Genomic DNA, 12,511 nt, shown 5'->3' with positions numbered 1-12,511 from the left:
AAACTGATTTATGCTGATTATAAATGCATTTCAAAAAATACTGTTATTTAAATCAAATCAAAGATGCAAACAGTTAATATGTTTTGCTTTTTTTCTTAACTGTTTTTTCCTCCTATTTTTATTTATGTTTGACTGACAAATATGCATCACATTAAGTTTATTAGTTTATGTTAAAACTGTATAAGAGATTTTTGTTTGTTTTTTATTCTCAGCCAAGTGTGTAAATATATTAATATAATAACTTCTTTTCATTAAATAGAAATTATAAATTTATTCCTACACATTAAACTCAGGGAGATTTTATATCTGTTGATGCACATGAAATATAAGTGGGAAGCTTTTTAGACCTCCATGATTTATTTTATAGAAGAGGAGGAAAGGCTGGACTTTGGAGGGCAGGCCTTATTGTGCCATATTTTGGTCACTTAGGACAAAATTTACACTGAGCATGGGCTGCGTGTTCCCATCTATGAGGAAATGCTAGAGGTCATAGAAAAAAACATGCTTATGCTGCATGGAGAAGGCCTAACCTCTCCACCATCAGCTTGTGTGACCTTTCCCCTCTCGGGGTCACATTAATGCATTCATTAATGCATTTCCATGAACTTATTGCAAACCAATTGGTGAATGGTGAACAGACCGGAGACCCACACAACCCCAGAGAAAAGGGGAAAGGGGAAGAGAGTGACATACTGTAGATAGATTGTGCTCCCCTCCCCATTTGTGAGATGGAGCAGTAAAGTGCTGTCTGGCAGACGAAGAGCTCGTTTGGTGGAGTGTGCCACTAGGGAACGCGAGGCTGGGGCTATGAACTTAATGAAGTTTGACTAGCATCTAAAGTATCAGGATCTCCGAGACAGAGAAAGCAGATGCGGAGGGGGACAAAAAGCAGAAATTTCCAAAGGAAGCGGCTCACTTAGAGGTCATTTCTGTTCTACAGGAAGTTCCATGTGAATGGATAGGGGGTAACAGAAAGAGCAGGGTTGGGGGGTTGCAACCCACCTGCTTTGTTCTCTTTTACTTTTATATTTTTATTTACTTTACATTTATTAAACTTTCATATTTATTTACTTTTCAGCAAGGAGAACGGAATTCCAAACTTGACTTTAAAAAAGGCATTAATATAATGTACTACTGGTAATTGTGATGGTTCTGCTGCAGACATGTCATGTTGGCATTATCAAAATTACAAGCCAGCAACTCTGAGATTATGCTCAGAGCAGTTCAAAAGCTTGGACTTTTAGAATTTTTAGAGGGCTGTTTTTCATTTTTAATGTAATGGACTTGAAATGCCATTCAGAATGATCTTGAAGTCACATTAGTTATAAAGAAACTCGACTCTATAGCAAGCAGCAGTTGTAAAGCTGCTGCCATTTTGGTTGCTTCAAAAGAAGTTTTCATTTTACAACTTAGACTCAAAAATATTTTGTTCATTGCACTTTTTTTCTACACAATTAAAATGTGTACAACAAGAACAGAGCAATTTGGTTTTACTGAACACACTCGTAACACAATAAGGTCCCACTGATTAACGTTAATGCATTAACTAACAATAAGCAAAACATTTGTTGCAGTATTCTTTGTTAAATAATATTAACAGATAAAACTTTTGATTTTAATAACATATTAATAAATGGTGAAATGAACGTTAACATTAATGTAAGATTAATAAATGCTTTAGAAGTATTTTTCATTGTTAGTTCATGTTGACTAATGTCGTTGCAGTATCTGCTGTTAACAAATTAAACCTAATTTGTAAAATGTTACCAACAAACTTGATCATCTGAAGTTCTCATGTTTTGGAAACTTAGGTAAATTAATTAAACCCCAGCAAAAACAAAATTTAGCAAAAAAATTAAAAAATCGAATGTGTCTCCTACAGTTACTAGCTAACAATAGGAGTAGGAGTAAATCTTTATTTGTCTCTTCACAGTGCAATTCACACAGCATCAACCTCACAAACAGACAAAAGTTTATAAGACATTGTGACAAAACTGCTAGAATGAATGAACGACCACAAAAAAAAAGCAAAAACCCAGGCATTAACAGTACACCATTTGTCATATACTAAAATAATGTTAAAATTCATAGTACACCTTTATCTTTATGTTTCAAATAATTGTTTACAATCAAGACTGCATTTGAAACAAAAGTTCTAGAAGCTCTAACAGTCCTCCACTCTATAGGCACTCTATATCGTCCGCCCGAAGGGAGGAGTTCAATTTCTGAGTACAAAATGTGAGATGTATCATCTAAGATAGTCAAAGACTTCATAAGGACATTTTTCTCGCACAAAGCAGGTACCCCCAACTGTACAGAGTCTGTAATCTTTGACCCCTGATTAACAATTCTTTGCATCTGGGATCTACTTTTAACATTTAGTCCATAAATCCAACAAATCATAGCAAAAGTCAAGATAGTTTCAATAAAAGATATATAAAAGATTACCATGTTAGCATATTATCAGCTGTGTCTCATCCTTCGAAGGCCGTGAAGGTCGGGCCGAGTGTTGTTTAAATGAGATGGTCTAGACCAGGGTTCCTCTTGCCCTGGAAGGGCCAATGCGCTGCAGAGTTTAACTCCTACCCTGATCAAACTAACCTACCTTTTTTTTTTTTTTTTTTTTTTTTTTTTTTTTTTATGACCTGAAAACACTGATTAGCATGCTCAGGTGTGTTTGATTAGGGTTAGAGCTAAACTCTGCAGGAAAGTGGATCTCGTGGGCCAGTTTTGAGGATCCACAGACAACATTCTTCTAACACTGTTACGACTTTTCTGACTTCGAGAACCATTGTAGGGCTCCAGACTAACGTTTGAGGACACCAGCACCAGTGCCATTAAGTTCTACAGAAGGTGGCACCAGCACCTGACAGTAAAGCATCTCAAACTCAGAGATGTCTATTTGATGTCTGCATTTACATATGCAAGATATATTTTTAAGAGTGCTTGCTCATCTGCAATACGTCTCTAAGATGTTTCCTGTCAGATGTCAAATAGACATTTATTAGAATGCATGTGAAACTGCTTCTGAGACATTTATCAAAGTACACAGCAGATGTTTCCCAGATCTTTAGCAGACGTCTTACAGATGTACTTGTGCTGTCTGGGTAGTTGATCATAATGTCTAAATATAATTTTATAAATACAAATATATATATATATATATATATATATATTATATTAGGGAGTGGAAATGACCTATAAGTACCTATAAGTACTTAAATGCAGCCATATACTAGTGGTAATTTAATATCTTTTTATTTTTAAGTAATTGTGTTTGCTTTCCTACATTATGAAACATTTCGTTTTATAGCTACATGGTGGCAACCTATGAAGGATGAACATATATCGTCACATTAAAAACAAATTTCAAATTCGGTAATAATTAAAGCTTTTTGTGTAATTAAAGTGCTGGGAAATGTTGTGGGAAGCATTTAAAAACACTCGAAAACATTAGACCATTTCTGCCACAAGTTGTTCCTGTAGTTTTACTATGTTTAATCTATGGTGAATGGTGGTGATTTGTGTTTATTGAACAATGTTTTTCCTGGCTTCCACATCAGAGGCATTTGTTCTGATATCTGTAGCTTTAACAGAATTCTGCGCCAAATTTGAATGCTTCTCACAAGATTTCACAGAGATGTTATTGATTCTGTGGTGAATTTGACTGCTTTCTTCACTATATCTCCCAGTGCTGTGTATAACGGTGTCGCTTGATGATCAACATCAGCCCGCGTGATCAAGATCAGCCCGCGGCCCGAGCAGATAAACGGTCTGCAATGCGTAGCCCAAACGAGTAGTGCAGATTCATTCCGCTTTTGGTTCGTTTATCCAATGTAGCACTTGGTCGGTCATGATGAGAACGCAATGCTGTTCATTCCATTTTTGTAACTGAGAAACAAACTTTCTCTGACTGAATGTGCGTTGCGATGATGTCACGGGACGCGTCTAAGCCCAAAATCTGCAGCAATTACGAAAATTTGTGAGCTTTTACGAAAATTAAGGAGTTTGCTTGAATTTGCAATAAATTCAGCTATTGCAGAATCACAGAATCCTGTAGGGACTGTTATCTATATAACGATTTATAGATTTATAGAATTAGTTCCAAAAAACAGAAAGAAATCTATAAATATCTGTGGCAACAATGCTCAGACAGATTATAGATATATGTTTTAAGGTTAGGAATTGCTCTGGCATAGTAGATGGTTAGTTCAGGACACATTACATCCCTTGCATACAGAAATCGATAAACATTGCAGATGAAAAACAAAACAGCTGATTTTTCCCTCTTCAGTGTTTCATTCAGCTTCACCCATTGGCGCGTTTGCTTATGTGACTGGTTTGTTTGTGCTATTGATATGAATGAAGACTACCCGACTTGTTTTTCTCCTTTCTCCTCTCATGCTTTCATTCCGTGATGCTGTTTTTCTCTGTCTGTCCTCCTGCACCCAGCCTCCCTCCCCTCTTCCATCTCTGGTGGCAGGGGGGAACTTACAATGCATTTCACGTCCAAGTGGAAGTGTGTTGCTATGGTGGTTGCTAGGGATTTAGTCTGGAGTGACGTGAAAAGTCAGAATATTTAAGGTGTCCTTCTAACGCAGGGATGTTTGAAGCTGCTCGGAATGAGCAATCACCTCTGAGGGCTGCATTTTCTCGCCTCTCTCTTTCATTATCATGTCTGCCTCTCTGGAAATATCACCATTGATTTTCAAAAACACTCTGACGGTTAAACTCGGAGAGACATCAAGCTATGCAGAAGAGAGCTTGGCTTTCTAGTAAATACCTAAGCAGTGCTATTGTACAATATGCAGTCACTGTATGAATCTACAGGAGTAAACATATTTTTCATGATCTGATCAGAATGTGGCTTGAAAAAAAAAAAAAAATACAAGGCAGCGTTTCTGTTTTGTTTTTGTTTTTTTCTTCCACAATTCTTTGCCCACAATGAGAAAAGCAGGTTCCTAATGTCCTTTCCTCACCTTCCTAATGGAGTGTTTCTCCAGTGTTGATTGTATGGTTTAAGGATGTTCTTGGCCATGGGTAGTGAGGAAATAATTAATTGTGTTGAATTAGAGTTGGCAGAGACCACGCTTGTCATTGTGAGCAGGTTTGTAGGCAATCAGTGTTAACTAACTGTTCTCCAGAGACATTATTGAGGAAAAGGTTAATACGAGTGTGGAAGGATCAGGTGTCGTCATCGGCTCCTCTCACCAGGCCTTGTGAACTCTTTAACTTTCTGCCTTCACATCAAAGTGGATCTCATGAATGACATGTTCTTCAATTACACACTGTAGGAAGAGAGATGATTTCCCGTCTTATTGAGTTCTTTCGCCTCACTGTATCAGTAGCCGTGTTCATAATTCATCTGTTTCTAGTCTTATACTCAACTATGTCTCTGATGTTTCACCTAAAACTTCTTTAAAGAAATAAAAAAGAAGCAAATTTTGTTGTTATACAGTATGAAAATAGAGCTGTAAAGTAAATGTGGTAAGCAGCTCAGATCATTTGGTCGTGAATAGATTTGATGAAAAGATGAGTTAACATTGGCGATATATATTGTTTGCCTATGGGTCCATGGCATACTGTAAGAGTCTAGAAAGAAATTAAATGTATGAAAACTATTTTTAAAACACACGACAAGTTGTAGAAATCTACTCTTTAAATTCATGGTGGTCTTCACAAAGTTTTTTTTTTTTTACTTACTTTGTCATTTTCAAAGAAAATCCCGTCATGTGGTGTAACCATCAAGTATTTTTCACATCTTGAATGTGAGTGTACATTAGTTTTAATTTTTAAGTTTTTAAATGTGTTTTCAAGGTAAAAAGTATATTATTTTATAAATGTCAAGAATTCTCAAATATTATTTTAATATTATTTGATCATTTTTAGAGAGTTGCACCACATGATATTTTACAATCCCAAATGACCTTCTTATGACCTATATTGTTTAATGATTGAATCAATTTACTCTCCATTTTATTTACTGTCTAGAAACAATTGAGCTAAAAAAGAGACACTATTAGTAACTCTTTCCTACAGGTGTCTTTTCCTTCTATATGTGTAGTTGCTTATTCTACCATCTTAAAGGCATCTGTCTCACATGTTTCACTTACTGTGTGGTTCATCTTCCCTGCATTGCTCTGAAATGTATATTAAGTACACACTGTAAATTGGGCTCAAAGTCTCATCAGATGCATGTCTTCCTCTTTAGGCTTCCACTGATCTCACTGCCCTCAGAGGAACAAAGCTTTTGAAGACTGAGGTATGGCTACAGATTTTGATACTCATTGCTCTTTATAGTCTCTTGTCAGTCTTTGTATTGGCAGTGCACTAATTACACTATCCAAGCATTAACCAATAGTATAGATGTGAGTATGACAGACCTTTAAAATCCTCCTCAAAAAATCTAAAATCAGATCACATATGGCCACCTTTTGAGATTTGTTTAAATGCTAGTTAATCTGTCTCTTCTGATGTCTGGCCCAATCACCTGAGATTGGTGTTACTGTATTAAGTTGGAATTCAAAAGGCATTCTCAATTCAATTCTGAATGGCACACAACCCTATAGGGCAGGTGGCTTGCCTGATTTTACATTGATAAGAACATGTCTGTGAGGGATAGATGTACAGTCTGTTCAATGGCTTATCCTGTTGTTCTTCGTGTTTATCGTTTAGCCAATGAAGCATTTGAAATCTGCCTTCCCAATTAATTTCCAGTGGGCAAAATACTGACATGAATATTAGATTAGATGTCATTGTTTTTTTTTTTTTCAAAATACCTTATTTTGGATTCAAATGAAAGAACATCATAGACATTTGGAATGACATGTAGGTGAGTAAATAATTTTCAGTACTTCCATTTCTGGTTGAACTGTCCCTTAAAGACTCTACAGCCTATTGAAAAGACATTAATGTATTCCTTGAAACCTTGTTTTCATTAATCTCAAAGGAAATACCCTCAAACTAAATGTAAACAAGTCCGTAAAGCAATGCTAACATCTGCAATCTGGTTGGTAATACGTGATTGGCACACTAGGCTATATCTTCCCGAGAACCCTGATCTCTTGTGAAAAAACATGGTAGCCTGTCCATGCAGACAGATCTGACTGTGTAATGTATTGACAGTTGAGCAGTCTACATTAAGTGCATACATTGAAAACACACGTCTGTCAAGGGAGGGGGGTTATTTAGGAGGAAGATCAATAGAAGGTTAAATGACGGCCCTTCTTTGACTCTACAGGCCCAGCTAGAGCAAGGGGGAGTCGCTCTTCCGAACTCTCCCCCTCCTTTTCTCTTTCCCTACTGCTTTTGCAGCCATCACACATACTCAGCTTAGTTAGCCTGGGAAAAAGAGCCCCAAACCCAGATCAATAACTTTGGTCTTGTCTGCCTAATTGCTCATTGGTTGACATTGGCACCCGGCTATATGTAAGTGCATGTTCCTGGAGTGATTCATTCTTCCCTTTCCTCTCTCTCTCCACCTCCCTCTCTTTACTCTCAAAAACGCCTCACGCCCTCTGTTCCTTCCTCTTCGCCACGTTTGGGATGCCCGAACCGCAGTTGTCACGTCGGGACGCGAGCATCCAAAGGCTCCGGCAAGACCTGCTCCTCTCTCATCAGGCCCGTGACGCCCAGAGCGTTCAGGTAAATAAGCTCCGTTAATGACCATTAGGCAGATAAGACTCGTTCTCGCTCTTGCTCTCTCGCGCCTGTTATGCAGATCCGCGACAGGAAATTACCTTTTTTTCCCTTTCTTCTTCTTCTCTCCTCCCACACCAACCTGCGTCGATGATTACATCCCTTCAATTCTTAAGTGTGCAGTGTTTGCATAGTGCTCTGATTATTCTCATGGCATCCTGCATGAATAAACAAATGCATGAGGGCGCATATCATGCAATCGCCAATGCGTTTGGCTACATGTTCTTTGTTTATGGAAATATAATTTGGGTACGTTTCAGCGGTACGATAACGTCTGAAATATGTGTTGATTATGGCAACGCTATTTGCATTTCATTTAACGTCAAGTGCTATAGCCACACTGCTTCTCTCTCTGGATTCAAATGCGATATTGATCAGTCAGTCTCGGGAGCTCAAATCAAAACAATGATGTCATTCCTGAGCGTCACATGCATTTTAACCTTAGTTTTTACATAAAAACAAACAATTATGGTCACTTATCAGATGTGTGATCCATTTTCCAACCCTCCGTTTGCCATAAGAAGTGTGTTGTTATTCCTTTCAGCTTTTTTCCAGTTGTAGTGTGCTAATGTCATGATTTAAATGAAGTATTGATCAGTTTAGGAGGGGAGAATGGAGAGAGAGTGCAATTGTAAGGCAAAGAAAGAGCAGGGTTATCGGCTTGCATCACACACCGAAAAGCAGAGCAAAAGGATGAGCTGGGTTTTTAGGATTAAAGGGAAACGATTCTCATTCTTCCCTCATCGTTGTAGTCCACAATCTGGAAGGAATTCGAGTGTTTGCTATGCCAGCAGATGGATGGGAAGATGAGGCAAGGCTTGAAGTGCTTGTCACCAGACCACAATCAATGGGTAAGGCGAGGGGCGACTGTTTGATTTAGGTGACTTAGGCAAATCTGTGGATTACTCTCGGGCCTCTAATGAGTGAGGCTGATTAATTGATCGTCGGCGGGGAGTGACCAGGCCTCCATTTTGGATATGCAGCTGTCATCATGCGACAATTTAAAATGCAGAAGAGGATGCTTGATAATGTTGGACTTGACTGGAACCAGGGATCTGCCAAATCTCCTCCTCCTCTGTCCTTTTCTCGACTCCCATCTTCCCCTCCTCTCCGTTCTCTTTAGCAGGTGACCATATTGTGCTAATTACAATATTATTTATTTTTGATGTGTCGTGGTGGGCCTTGCTTTAATGATTTGAAAAATCTCTAAAAGAGATTGACATGGTGCAATAGTCAGTAAAGATCCATCTGCAGAAGAATTGCTGGTTCTCCTGCTCTTCCTGTCGAACAATGAGCTGTGATTTTGCATTTGGTTAAGAAGCATTGATTTTTGTCTCTGCATTCAGTGCAGGGCTGCCCTAGCCTGTCTAGAGTGTCAGGGTGTATGTGAAGGGTCCTAGAACCGTTCAGGGTGGATGATGGGGCTGCGATGAAGGCCAGATGAACGGCAGGTCCTCTTTTGCTGGAGCTCTAGTCATGGCGGGTTCTGCGAAACGAGCAGGCGAACGGAGAAAGAGGCTCTTTGTAGTGGATTGATTTTCTCTTTCTCTGCGCCCTGCCCTCTATTGTGGTTGGATAGCTGGACGTCCAAGAGCAGAGACTGCAGGATCTGCAGCGAGAGCTGCAAGAAAGCCAGCAGGAGCTCCAGAGGAGACACGACCGCAACCAGCAGCTTCTCAGGTTGCTGCAAGATGCCAGGAAGCAAGATCAGGAGCTACAGGCTCAGGTAAAAGCTTCACGTACAGGCCCAGGCTGCTTGGGCCCACACACTCTCTCTCTTTCTTGCTTTCTCAATCTCAGTGTTTTTATTCTTGGCTCTTCTTTGTGACATACTTTGATCTCAGACCATTACATGTGCAGTAATTTATGTGTTTTTCTCTTTTTCTAAGAAGGGTCATTTCATATAAGAAGAATAATGACTGTAATTATAAAGAATTGGCTTGTGCTGTTACACACCAAGTTTACTAAGAGGAAATGTTAGTCGGGATGATTTGAGAGGCTTTGAGAGGAAAAAAAAAACATGAAATGATCTAAATCCAAGATACTTTTTGTAGTTTGAAGCTTCAGTTGTTTTTCTACATTATGATACGGCACTTACTGTAATCTCAGTGGCTTGTGAGCACCAGCTGCTACTTTGATATGTGGATGGATGTTTTGGCTCACACAATAATACTTAATTATTTTGTTAATTACACTTGAAATACTTAATATATAGTTCATTGGCAGTGTGAAACCTGTTGTTTTTAGGTACCAAATAAGCTCCTTATTTGTTTAGGTGGCTCTGCTAACCTTGTTATATTCCAGATCTGTTACAGATAGTGAAGTGTGTGTTGAGCAGCTGGCAGTGCCTGTCTGCACTCTCCCAGCTTGACTGAAGTGAGTTTACTTTGAGACAGGTGTCCCCCCTCCCCTTTTGAGGTGAGGACGGTCCCAGAATTTTCCCTGCCAGATGCCAGGGAACATGATTCCAAAGAAGGCATTTACTCTGGAAGGAAAAATGCAAATAGATACTTAAAACACGGGGCAGAACCCTACTAAAGTAGCTCTTTCAAACAAAGCTCTGGAGACCTTATGTTTCTGAAGTTATGTTTCTGTTATGTATCAAACCTGTTTCTCAAATTCCTCAGGAGAATTAAAAACAGGATAGATATATAACAATTTGATCTTATAAGAAATTGATGAAAATATTTGAATTTACATTGAAGAATTTACATTTTCTTCTGAAACTCTTGAAAAGGACACCTAAGAATGACAAAAATCTGAGAAGATTAAGCTAAAGTCTCCATGTCTTCATTTATTCTCATTTGGATATTGATTAGTGTCTTTCTTTCTTTCTTTCTTTCTTTCTTTCTTTCTTTTGGTCTGTAAAGTGTAATATGCATAATTTAAATGCATCTAACTAAACAAACAGTTTGTTGCTTTAGGCACGTAGCTGCAAGCTAGTGTTTGCTGCAGTGATACTCTGACCCCTCCCCTCTTGGAAGGGACTGCTGACCAATCAGAGCTCAGGCCAGTGCTGTCCGTCAGCAGTGGCTGTGTCACCTGTCGCTAGGCGTCATGGCAGACTTGTTGTGGGAGCTACACAGTGATTGCTCAGAGAACAATCTCACAGTGCCTCTGTTTACTAACACTCTCACATTTAAGTTCACAGCCTTTTTATGCTCCAGCCGCAGTTGGTTTGTTATCATGAGGGGCACCATTATCGTGTCAGTGTTCACTGCTTTATAATCTTTTAAATCTGATTCATTACTTTGTAAGCCTGAATTTTATGTGCAGTATAATTTTCAGTGAGCAAGTATAGAGGTAGCGCAAAAATATTTGACATTGTTTCTATTTCGAAGATATAAACTGTGTCCGAAAACTGGAATAATGGAAAACGTTTGAATCCAAAGTTAGCATCACTTCCTGCCTCCTGAGATACCTTCATCTGGTCGATTTTTTGAAGGCAGCATAGATGTATCCTTCACTGCCTTTGATATCCCTTAGCTAATAATATAAAAATAGCGTCCCAAAGTTGCGTCTGGTGGTCAGTTTGTGTGTAAGTGCATTTTTTCTTTCAAACTTTTTGCACTTTTGATGTTATTTCTAGCGAGAAATCAGTATTATAGTAATTTAATATTCACTTACATATCACCAAAGCTGATTCTATTTTGTTGTAGATTATTAAATCATTACGCTGCCTCAGAAGTATGTAAAAAATCAGTTACGTGAGGTGTGCAAACACTGCCTGCAAAGTCAGATCCATACATATTCAAATGCATCCATATTCAACATTATTTTTAACCAATACCATCTGATTGACACAATAGTGCTGTTGCACTTTATACTGACACCTAGTGGTGTGGATGTGAGTTTTTGGTTACCAATGCCATTTTAAATAAATATATTAACAGATAACTGATTCATTCATTCTGCAGATGAAAGGTTCAATTACAGGGGAGCTATCTGGGTTGTAAATTCCATATCGGTTGATCCAATCACAAGTGATTTTTATTTCATTTTTACCAGATCATTTTTATTTTAATTATAGTTGAAATTTTAGCAAATTTGTTGTTATAATGTCTATATAGTTCTTATTAATTTTATTTCTGTAATATAGAGAGTATTTAAAATTATTATTTTGAATTAGTTTTTATGTTGTATTTTTAAAAAATTATAATTTAATTCAAGTTTTAATAATTCTGGTGTGCATTTTGTTATTTTTATTATAATTTTTTATGTCTATGTTATAATAATAACATTTTATAACTATTTATTTCACTCATTTTAGTTCATCAAGTTAAACTAAATGAAAATGAGAATTTTTTCCATGGCAGCTATAGGTAATGTTTACTTTATTTCAAGTAAGGTTTTTTTTTTTTTTTTTTTTTGTGGTTGAGACTGAGTTTTATCATCTGGTAATGACATGAGTTAGTTTCATCTGGTAATGCGTTAGTGCTTACAATAAGGCCGTAACCATGCCTTGAATATTGGAGGGAGTCAAACCAAATTTTTTGAAGGGAACATTCTATTGAATGGATCATAAAAGAATTTAAAGGAATTTCAGGGAATAAAGAAAATGACAGAAGAACTGTAAAATAACTAGAATTTATTGTAATCAGTTTGAATTAATAAAAAAAAAAGCATTTTAAATTATGCACACATTCTTTCTTAATCACATGCCTAATATAGCAAAAATAGTTTTACTTATTTTTATTGTCTCGTATTCAGTTATTAAATACATGAATTGCAGTGTGGTCATGTGCATTTTTGTCTACTTCAGAATGTTGTTGAAGTAAACAAATCTCAAAACATTTATTATTAATAATAATGA

At 37.4% G+C, this 12,511-nt stretch overlaps 1 protein-coding gene across 4 annotated transcripts in view; it reads left to right on the top strand.

Annotated features, from left to right (window-relative positions):
- The first annotated feature begins 6,157 nt into the window (after window positions 1–6,157).
- LOC122145693 (WD repeat-containing protein 87-like) overlaps window positions 6,158–12,511 on the top strand; it is a 40,241-nt gene continuing 33,887 nt past the window's right edge. The window contains exons 1-3 of one of the 4 annotated variants that reach the window (XM_042761102.1): window positions 6,158–6,262; window positions 7,561–7,644; window positions 9,278–9,424. The gene's annotated coding sequence lies outside the window, so the exon portion shown is untranslated. Of the gene's footprint in view, window positions 6,263–6,928; window positions 7,645–7,839; window positions 8,825–9,277; window positions 9,425–12,511 lie in introns of those variants that run through there. The other 3 variants (XM_042761105.1, XM_042761103.1, XM_042761104.1) reach the window with 3 other exon arrangements.

This window comes from Cyprinus carpio, chromosome A7, assembly GCF_018340385.1.
Source record: "Cyprinus carpio isolate SPL01 chromosome A7, ASM1834038v1, whole genome shotgun sequence".
NCBI classification, from domain to species: domain Eukaryota; kingdom Metazoa; phylum Chordata; class Actinopteri; order Cypriniformes; family Cyprinidae; genus Cyprinus; species Cyprinus carpio.
Note: the sequence above shows the minus strand (reverse complement) of the source record. Positions and strands in the feature narration are given on the sequence as shown.